This window comes from Notolepis coatsorum (genome assembly GCF_963971535.1).
Source record: "Notolepis coatsorum genome assembly, chromosome: 19".
Lineage (NCBI taxonomy): Eukaryota > Metazoa > Chordata > Actinopteri > Aulopiformes > Paralepididae > Notolepis > Notolepis coatsorum.
In genome coordinates this window covers 89,598,242-89,609,497 of record NC_140183.1, presented here as the reverse complement: position 1 = coordinate 89,609,497, position 11,256 = coordinate 89,598,242, and positions in this window count along the sequence as shown.

Genomic DNA, 11,256 nt, shown 5'->3' with positions numbered 1-11,256 from the left:
AGGGCCCGGGAGATACCCCACCTGGGTAACTGGCATCGCGGAAACCTGGTCTTCAAGCGGGAATCAAACCCTGGACCTTCTTGCTGTGAGGCGACAGTGTTAACCACTACACCACCGTGCTTCTTCTTGCTGTGAGGCGACAGTGTTAACCACTACACCACCGTGCTGCTTCTTGCTGTGAGGCGACAGTGTTAACCACTACACCACCGTGCTGCTTCTTGCTGTGAGGCGACAGTGTTAACCACTACACCACCGTGCTGCTTCTTGCTGTGAGGCGACAGTGTTAACCACTACACCACCGTGCTGCTTCTTGCTGTGAGGCGACAGTGTTAACCACTACACCACTGTGCTGCTTCTTCTTGCTGTGAGGCGACAGTGTTAACCACTACACCACCGTGCTGCTTCTTGCTGTGAGGCGACAGTGTTAACCACTACACCACCGTGCTTCTTCTTGCTGTGAGGCGACAGTGTTAACCACTACACCACCGTGCTGCTTCTTGCTGTGAGGCGACAGTGTTAACCACTACACCACCGTGCTGCTTCTTGCTGTGAGGCGACAGTGTTAACCACTACACCACCGTGCTGCTTCTTGCTGTGAGGCGACAGTGTTAACCACTACACCACCGTGCTGCTTCTTGCTGTGAGGCGACAGTGTTAACCACTACACCACCGTGCTGCTTCTTCTTGCTGTGAGGCGACAGTGTTAACCACTACACCACCGTGCTGCTTCTTCTTGCTGTGAAGCGACAGTGTTAACCACTACACCACTGTGCTGCTTCTTGCTGTGAGGCGACAGTGTTAACCACTACACCACTGTGCTGCTTCTTGCTGTGAGGCGACAGTGTTAACCACTACACCACTGTGCTGCTTCTTGCTGTGAGGCGACAGTGTTAACCACTACACCACCGTGCTGCTTCTTGCTGTGAGGCGACAGTGTTAACCACTACACCACCGTGCTGCTTCTTCTTGCTGTGAAGCGACAGTGTTAACCACTACACCACCGTGCTGCTTCTTGCTGTGAGGCGACAGTGTTAACCACTACACCACTGTGCTGCTTCTTGCTGTGAGGCGACAGTGTTAACCACTACACCACCGTGCTGCTTCTTGCTGTGAGGCGACAGTGTTAACCACTACACCACCGTGCTGCTTCTTGCTGTGAGGCGACAGTGTTAACCACTACACCACTGTGCTGCTTCTTGCTGTGAGGCGACAGTGTTAACCACTACACCACCGTGCTGCTTCTTGCTGTGAGGCGACAGTGTTAACCACTACACCACCGTGCTGCTTCTTGCTGTGAGGCGACAGTGTTAACCACTACACCACCGTGCTGCTTCTTGCTGTGAGGCGACAGTGTTAACCACTACACCACCGTGCTGCTTCTTGCTGTGAGGCGACAGTGTTAACCACTACACCACTGTGCTGCTTCTTGCTGTGAGGCGACAGTGTTAACCACTACACCACTGTGCTGCTTCTTGCTGTGAGGCGACAGTGTTAACCACTACACCACCGTGCTGCTTCTTGCTGTGAGGCGACAGTGTTAACCACTACACCACTGTGCTGCTTCTTGCTGTGAGGCGACAGTGTTAACCACTACACCACCGTGCTGCTTCTTGCTGTGAGGCGACAGTGTTAACCACTACACCACCGTGCTGCTTCTTGCTGTTAGGCGACAGTGTTAACCACTACACCACTGTGCTGCTGTGAGGCGACAGTGTTAACCACTACACCACTGTGCTTCTTCTTCTTGCTGTGAGGCGACAGTGTTAACCACTACACCACCGTGCTGCTTCTTCTTGCTGTGAGGCGACAGTGTTAACCACTACACCACCGTGCTTCTTCTTGCTGTGAGGCGACAGTGTTAACCACTACACCACCGTGCTGCTTCTTGCTGTGAGGCGACAGTGTTAACCACTACACCACCGTGCTGCTTCTTGCTGTGAGGCGACAGTGTTAACCACTACACCACCGTGCTGCTTCTTGCTGTGAGGCGACAGTGTTAACCACTACACCACCGTGCTGCTTCTTGCTGTGAGGCGACAGTGTTAACCACTACACCACCGTGCTGCTTCTTGCTGTGAGGCGACAGTGTTAACCACTACACCACTGTGCTTCTTCTTGCTGTGAGGCGACAGTGTTAACCACTACACCACCGTGCTGCTTCTTGCTGTGAGGCGACAGTGTTAACCACTACACCACTGTGCTTCTTCTTGCTGTGAGGCGACAGTGTTAACCACTACACCACCGTGCTTCTTCTTGCTGTGAGGCGACAGTGTTAACCACTACACCACTGTGCTTCTTCTTGCTGTGAGGCGACAGTGTTAACCACTACACCACTGTGCTTCTTCTTGCTGTGAGGCGACAGTGTTAACCACTACACCACTGTGCTGCTTCTTGCTGTGAAGCGACAGTGTTAACCACTACACCACTGTGCTTCTTCTTGCTGTGAGGCGACAGTGTTAACCACTACACCACTGTGCTGCTTCTTGCTGTGAGGCGACAGTGTTAACCACTACACCACCGTGCTGCTTCTTGCTGTGAGGCGACAGTGTTAACCACTACACCACTGTGCTTCTTCTTCTTGCTGTGAGGCGACAGTGTTAACCACTACACCACTGTGCTGCTTCTTGCTGTGAGGCGACAGTGTTAACCACTACACCACCGTGCTGCTTCTTGCTGTGAGGCGACAGTGTTAACCACTACACCACCGTGCTGCTTCTTGCTGTGAGGCGACAGTGTTAACCACTACACCACCGTGCTGCTTCTTGCTGTGAGGCGACAGTGTTAACCACTACACCACCGTGCTGCTTCTTGCTGTGAGGCGACAGTGTTAACCACTACACCACCGTGCTGCTTCTTGCTGTGAGGCGACAGTGTTAACCACTACACCACCGTGCTGCTTCTTGCTGTGAGGCGACAGTGTTAACCACTACACCACCGTGCTGCTTCTTGCTGTGAGGCGACAGTGTTAACCACTACACCACCGTGCTTCTTCTTGCTGTGAGGCGACAGTGTTAACCACTACACCACCGTGCTTCTTCTTGCTGTGAGGCGACAGTGTTAACCACTACACCACCGTGCTGCTTCTTGCTGTGAGGCGACAGTGTTAACCACTACACCACCGTGCTGCTTCTTGCTGTGAGGCGACAGTGTTAACCACTACACCACTGTGCTGCTTCTTGCTGTGAGGCGACAGTGTTAACCACTACACCACCGTGCTGCTTCTTGCTGTGAGGCGACAGTGTTAACCACTACACCACCGTGCTGCTTCTTGCTGTGAGGCGACAGTGTTAACCACTACACCACCGTGCTGCTTCTTGCTGTGAGGCGACAGTGTTAACCACTACACCACCGTGCTTCTTCTTGCTGTGAGGCGACAGTGTTAACCACTACACCACCGTGCTGCTTCTTGCTGTGAGGCGACAGTGTTAACCACTACACCACCGTGCTGCTTCTTGCTGTGAGGCGACAGTGTTAACCACTACACCACTGTGCTGCTTCTTCTTGCTGTGAGGCGACAGTGTTAACCACTACACCACCGTGCTGCTTCTTGCTGTGAGGCGACAGTGTTAACCACTACACCACCGTGCTTCTTCTTGCTGTGAGGCGACAGTGTTAACCACTACACCACCGTGCTGCTTCTTGCTGTGAGGCGACAGTGTTAACCACTACACCACCGTGCTGCTTCTTGCTGTGAGGCGACAGTGTTAACCATTACACCACTGTGCTGCTTCTTGCTGTGAGGCGACAGTGTTAACCACTACACCACTGTGCTGCTTCTTGCTGTGAGGCGACAGTGTTAACCACTACACCACCGTGCTGCTTCTTGCTGTGAGGCGACAGTGTTAACCACTACACCACTGTGCTGCTTCTTGCTGTGAGGCGACAGTGTTAACCACTACACCACCGTGCTGCTTCTTCTTGCTGTGAGGCGACAGTGTTAACCACTACACCACTGTGCTGCTTCTTCTTGCTGTGAGGCGACAGTGTTAACCACTACACCACTGTGCTGCTTCTTCTTGCTGTGAGGCGACAGTGTTAACCACTACACCACCGTGCTGCTTCTTCTTGCTGTGAGGCGACAGTGTTAACCACTACACCACTGTGCTGCTTCTTCTTGCTGTGAGGCGACAGTGTTAACCACTACACCACTGTGCTGCTTCTTCTTGCTGTGAGGCGACAGTGTTAACCACTACACCACCGTGCTGCTTCTTCTTGCTGTGAGGCGACAGTGTTAACCACTACACCACCGTGCTGCTTCTTGCTGTGAGGCGACAGTGTTAACCACTACACCACTGTGCTGCTTCTTGCTGTGAGGTGACAGTGTTAACCACTACACCACTGTGCTGCTTCTTGCTGTGAGGCGACAGTGTTAACCACTACACCACCGTGCTGCTTCTTGCTGTGAGGCGACAGTGTTAACCACTACACCACTGTGCTGCTTCTTGCTGTGAGGCGACAGTGTTAACCACTACACCACCGTGCTGCTTCTTGCTGTGAGGCGACAGTGTTAACCACTACACCACCGTGCTGCTTCTTGCTGTGAGGCGACAGTGTTAACCACTACACCACCGTGCTTCTTCTTGCTGTGAGGCGACAGTGTTAACCACTACACCACCGTGCTGCTTCTTGCTGTGAGGCGACAGTGTTAACCACTACACCACCGTGCTGCTTCTTGCTGTGAGGCGACAGTGTTAACCACTACACCACTGTGCTGCTTCTTGCTGTGAGGCGACAGTGTTAACCACTACACCACCGTGCTGCTTCTTCTTGCTGTGAGGCGACAGTGTTAACCACTACACCACCGTGCCGTATATATATAATTAATATTATATATATAGCTATATCATTACCTGAAGATAATGTCTGTTCCGATAAAGAGTGAATTAACTCGCGCACCACATCGTACAGTAACACATGCATGTGTTTGGAGTATTAACCCAGGGTTACCCTAAGGGCCGAGAATATTAAGCAGCACCTCGTCCAGCCCCCAACCCCCCCACAGGTCAGTGGGCTTAGAAATCCTGCCCCGTGGAGTGGACTGTTAATACACTGGCTGCCGCATGATAGCTTCACATGTCCCTAGCGGGTGGTTATGAATAACAACCCCCCCATAACTCTTATTTACCCCCACCCCTCATGTCAGACAGTGGGAATCTCAATGCCTTCCATTGCAGTCCATCATCGACATGCTCTGGTCGTGTTTTATTATAATTCTTTTTTAATGCTAACTAAATATTAGAGCCTATATGGAGTTCATCGGGAAGCATTAGAGGAATCGGTAACGTCCTGTAAAGTGTCACAGAACAAGTGACACTCTTGGACAATGACATCCTGAGTCGTTCCTATGTGACCAGTATAATCTTTAAACTGAACTCTGGAGGATAGCTTTATGCTGGCTCTACTTAAAAACAAATGGAACTGAGCCTTTAAAATCTCCATAAGAAGGGTCTGTTCTTCACAGACCACATGCAGAAGGGAGGCAACCTGCGGAATGTGGGCCCCAGCAAAGGAGATAGGGAGCTGAAATGTTAACCCTTTCAGACGGAAGGGTTGCTGGTTGAAAAACAGAGTCTTGAATCTATAGAGGGAGATCTTAAAAAAGAAACTATATAACAATTAAATGTTTGATGTGTACAGTAAAAGTTTTCAAAATGGCATGCTTATAAATTGAGTATCAGTAGAGAATAATACTAACAGAATAATGTGTAAAAACTGTTTGTCTGGAGGGATCCTTAAGAGATACTGGAGAGGCCTCGTACATGGTACGAAATCACGTGATCCCCACAGACAAAGCAGTTGTCTGTTCTGAAGGAATAAGGGACTTTTTGTTACTTAAAAACCACTAGGTAACGAGAAGTAACGTTAGTACCAAGAAGGAGGAGCTCATACGAATTACGTATTGTACTCTGGTTTGCTAAACAAAAGTGACAGCCTGTGACTTCACTGGTTTTAGACCAATCGGAAATATTGTAAGATGGATATAAAAGGGACGGTTGCCCTTTCAAGAGCGAGATTTTTTTACACTGAGCTGGAGAGATAGGAAGAGGCACAAGCCGTGCCAGATCAGACTTTTTAGAGAAATGGAGATCCTGCTGCCAGACACGGGGCACGAACCATGCAGAGATGAGATGTTCTGTTTTCTGCTTATTTTAAACTGAATGGAGATCTTTTCCACTTCAGTCTCTTCTTGTAACTAGCTTTTTCTAATTAAAAATACCTCTTTATAAGCAACCTTTGTATCCTTTCTTCTGACCAGACGACCGGGTAAGCATGAAATGTGTTTAACCTTGTAACTTCACCCCATGCATTTTTGATTAATAATGTAAAATAGAATAAGTGGCTTCACCCCATGCATTTTTGATTAATAATGTAAAATAGAATAAGTGGCTTTACCCCTGCATTAAGGACTAAAGGAGGGTTCGGCAAGCCTGGTTTTATCACGTAATGCCATACAGTGATAATACGTGTAGAGTAAAAGGAGACATATGATTATGCATTAAGGCAAACTAGAAGTATGGCTTTAATACGTGTAGAGTAAAAGGAGACCTATGATTATGCATTAAGGACTAAAAGTGGACTCTGTATAATGGGATTATCAAGTAAAGCCATACAGTGGTAATACGGCCAACCTAGTAGATTAAAGCAAAATAAATAGAAAAAACTCTACGGCCAACCGAATAGATTAAAATAGAATAAAGTAAATACACCCCGCAACTCCAATCCATCAACTGTATGACTGGAGGGGACGGGGGGGTGTCTGTGTGTGAGCCGAGGTCTGCTGAGTTTAAGCCCTGAAGTTTATAGACACAATTGAGTCCTAGACGTCCCAAACTTCGCAGGACGCTGCTTGAAGCTGGGATTCGGACCAATGAGTTATGGGATAATCAATCTGACCTCGGTTTACGACCGGTACTCAACATGGCGTCCCTGGCGATGGGCATTTATACTAACCAAAATAGGTGCTAAACGGCCGAAGAAGACAGGACTACTGTCAAAAGCCTCTGGAGTAAAATTAAATCACAGATTTGGCTAAAATTAAAGTAGAAAGCTCTACTGGCGACTCGAGTGGAAGGCTCCACTCGGGGATATCACAAATGAATAGAAAGCTCTATCTTGGTGATTAAAGCAACGTTTACTCACAACTAAAGGGTAACATAATGTTTATAGAGCTCTGGGGGGAGTTACAAGTGCAGCATAATTTCGTGCTTTGCCCACAGGAAGCGAACTGGCCCTACCCAAGGCGAGGGCTCCCTAGCCCAAAGACACTGTTTGTAAGGAGGGGGAGCTGGATGTGAAGCGAAGTCAAAACGACCGTTCACAGAAAGGCGAGGGCTCCCTAGCCCAAAGACACTGTTTGTAAGGAGGGGGAGCTGGATGTGAAGCGAAGTCAAAACGACCGTTCACAGAAAGGCGAGGGCTCCCTAGCCCAAAGACACTGTTTGTAAGGAGGGGAGCTGGATGTGAAGCGAAGTCAAAACGACCGTTCACAGAAAGGCGAGGGCTCCCTAGCCCAAAGACACTGTTTGTAAGGAGGGGGAGCTGGATGTGAAGCGAAGTCAAAACGACCGTTCACAGAAAGGCGAGGGCTCCCTAGCCCAAAGACACTGTTTGTAAGGAGGGGGAGCTGGATGTGAAGCGAAGTCAAAACGACCGTTCACAGAAAGGCGAGGGCTCCCTAGCCCAAAGACACTGTTTGTAAGGAGGGGGAGCTGGATGTGAAGCGAAGTCAAAAACGACCGTTCACAGAAAGGCGAGGGCTCCCTAGCCCAGAGACACTGTTTGTAAGGAGGGGGAGCTGGATGTGAAGCGAAGTCAAAACGACCGTTCACAGAAAAGCGAGGGTTCCCTAGCCCAGAGACCCTGTTTGTAAGGAGAGACTGGATGTGAAGCACAGTCAAAAAGACCGTAGCCAGACGGAAGCTAACTAGCACTACATCGGCTAACAAGCCAGTGCTAACACCCATGAACTGGCCCTAGCCAGACGGAAGACCCATGAGCTGGCCAGACGGAAGCTAACTAGCACGACATCGGCTAACAAGCCAGTGCTAACACCCATGAGCTGGCCGTAGCCAGACGGAAGCTAACTAGCTCACCATCGGCTAACAAACCAGTACTAACACCCATGAGCTGGCCCTAGCCAGACGAGAGCCAACTAGCTCACCACAGGCCAACAAAGCCAGGAGCTAACAGCAGGCGAAGTAGCCAGAGCTAGCGACCAATGCTAGCTCAGGAGGAGCTGGCACAACCAAAGCTAGCACAAGAGAAGCTAGTTCGCATCTTGAGACATCTCAAAAGACTGGAGATCCCCGAAAGGGCCTCAATGGCGCAACGGATGGAAAGAGGAGTAAGCACCCCCGGTCAAGATCCAGGGGATAACATGGTGGAAAGACTGATCCCACAGGTGCGAGACGGGAGCATGTCTCTCAGTGTTGCAGCCGAATCAGTCATGAATGGAACACCCATGCAGGGATCATGCTTTCTGCTTGAAAAGCTATTCGGAGGAGTCCCAGGGGGTAACCTACTGGCAGCCCGATGCGCAGCATGGTCACAAGACCAGCTACGTATCGAGTGTAGGCTGTATGACCAAGTCATAATGCTATCTGACAAAAGGGGGGCCTCCCAGGAGCCTCCCCCGAAAACAACCAAGGAGAGAACAAGGAAGAAGAATTACATATACCTACCTCCAGACGTGTGGGCCGCATTAACCCCAGAACAGCAAGCAGAAAGGAAGGCAACAAGGGAGGAATTCAAATCCCGGAAGAAGAATTACATATACCTACCTCCAGACGTGTGGGCCGCATTAACCCCAGAACAGCAAGCAGAAAGGAAGGCAACAAGGGAGGAATTCAAATCCCGGAAGAAGAATTACATATACCTACCTCCAGACGAGTGGGCCGCATTAACCCCAGAACAGCAAGCAGAAAGGAAGGCAACAAGGGAGGAATTCAAATCCCGGAAGAAGAATTACATATACCTACCTCCAGACGAGTGGGCCGCATTAACCCCAGAACAGCAAGCAGAAAGGAAGGCAACAAGGGAGGAATTCAAATCCCGGAAGAAGAATTACCTATACCTACCTCCAGACGAGTAGGCCGCACTAACCCCCGAGCAGCAAGCAGAGATAGGGGCAACAAAGGGAGAAATTACCTTCGGGGGCCCTGACACATGACACTCAAGCTAGTGCAACCTGCACTTGACGGGAGAAACATGGGGGAGAAACTAACCCCAGAACAGCAAGCAGAGATGAGGGCAACAAAGGGAGAAATTACCTTCGGGGGCCCTGACACGTGACACTCAAGCAAGTGCAAACTGCACTTGACATACCGCTCATCTGTCAAGAGGAAGAATATGTAGTGTTATTGTCATTTAGGAAGGAACATGACATAGAATACTACATGCATTTTGTATATATTTTAAGTATAATATGTAAAGATGTCCGTCCTTGCTCTAAACCCAGAGTAAAGTAAAGTGAATTTGTAATCTATTTCATTCAGAAGGGATTTCCTGACAGCAACCATTTGGTAGGTTAGCACCCTACCAACCATATCAGCTGCATGAGATGTACACTCACCAGCGCCTATGGGTAACAAATTGAGACTCTGCAAACTCTCATCGAGCTTAGCACCTTGACGCGGGGGGACAGAGCGAGCATCAGGGTCTCTGTATCCGACGGGCCTATCAGATTTGTGGAGACTTGGAAGCCTCAGCATACAGGACGCTGTGGTGCTTAGGCGGCCAAGTCACTGTTTTATAGGTCTGTCAAAACGGATTGGAGGTTCCGGGGCTTAGAACATGAGTTCAAGTGAGTTGGGCTGTATACTAATTAAATAGGTATCAACAGCCGAAAGAATATTAACTGAAATAACTGCTGTCAGGTGTCTCTGGAGTAGAATTAGTTACAGATTTGAGTCAACCTTACTCAAGATTGGTCTTATCGGCAGAACCTCTCCAACCAAGACTCTTCCTAATGTTCGAGATCTGGAACACTGGTGACGTAGATGGTCTGCAGAGCGCAGCAGACAGCCAAAAGTATATTGGTAAAAAATCTATCAGGAACAAGAGAGGGTTGATAAGTAACGACTTGAAGTAGCGGTTACTCATGACTAAAAAGTTACGTAATGTTTTCTTACAGTCAAAAACGTAGAAGGTTCTACTTAAAGAAAGAATCACAATTAAAGTATATTTTTGTGAAATACGGTAAAAAGGTTTACTCATGACTTGAAGTAACTAAATGCTTACTTAAAGTCAGAACTTAAGTAGAAAAAACTCTACTTTGTGAATAGCAGGCTGAAATAGCCATTGCGAATAGCAGGCTGAAATAGCCATTGCGAATAGCAGGCTGAAATAGCCATTGCGAGCAGGCTGAAATAGCCATTGCGAATAGGAGCGAATAGCAGGCTAACTAGCCATTGCTAACAGGACGAGGCTACTCACATGATCAGACAGGTATATGATAACCCTGGACATGCCGGAAGTAGGAGGATGTTGGTATACCTGAGAACTAACAACATTCTCATACATAAAGCCAAACGAAGAGCGATAACAGTCCGAAAGGCCTGTGAACAATGTGGGCTGGTAAAGGTGCGCTGGTAAAGGGACAAAACCTGAACCAGTGCCGCATTCTTCGACAGGGGGGGCTGTCCCCCGAAGTCAGTGGACGACGCAGCGAATGGCAAGAAGGAATATACTGACTCAGGTCAGAAATCGGAAATGGAGGAAGACCGGGATAGGTCAAGCTACAGAGCATCCTCAGGGTCCTCATCTAGACCTCCCAGACCTCCCAGACCTCCCAGACCTCCCAGACCTCCCAGACCTCCTAGACCTCCCAGACCGGACAGAGAGACATCGGCCTGGACCCAGGTTACAGGGCGACGAGAGCCCTGAATGGACCTGAAGGAGAGAAAAGAAATGAGTCCTCTGTGGACTGTATCTGTGATGTCCTGCGAGGCCTACGGACAGGGTCGCACGATAGGTCAAGCTCCAGAGCATCCTCAAGGTCCTCCCAGACCTCCTAGACCTCCCAGACCGGACAGAGAGACATCGGCCTGGACCCAGGTTACAGGGCGACGAGAGCCCTGAATGGACCTGAAAGAGAGAAAAGAAATGAGTCCTCTGTGGACTGTATCTGTGATGTCCTGCGAGGCCTACGGACAGGGTGACAAGACCAGGCCAACCACACTTCAATAGAGGACTGCTGCTACAATTCTCGGGGATCCGTGGGGGTCGCCCGAGAAGTGACAAATCAACCTACCTCAA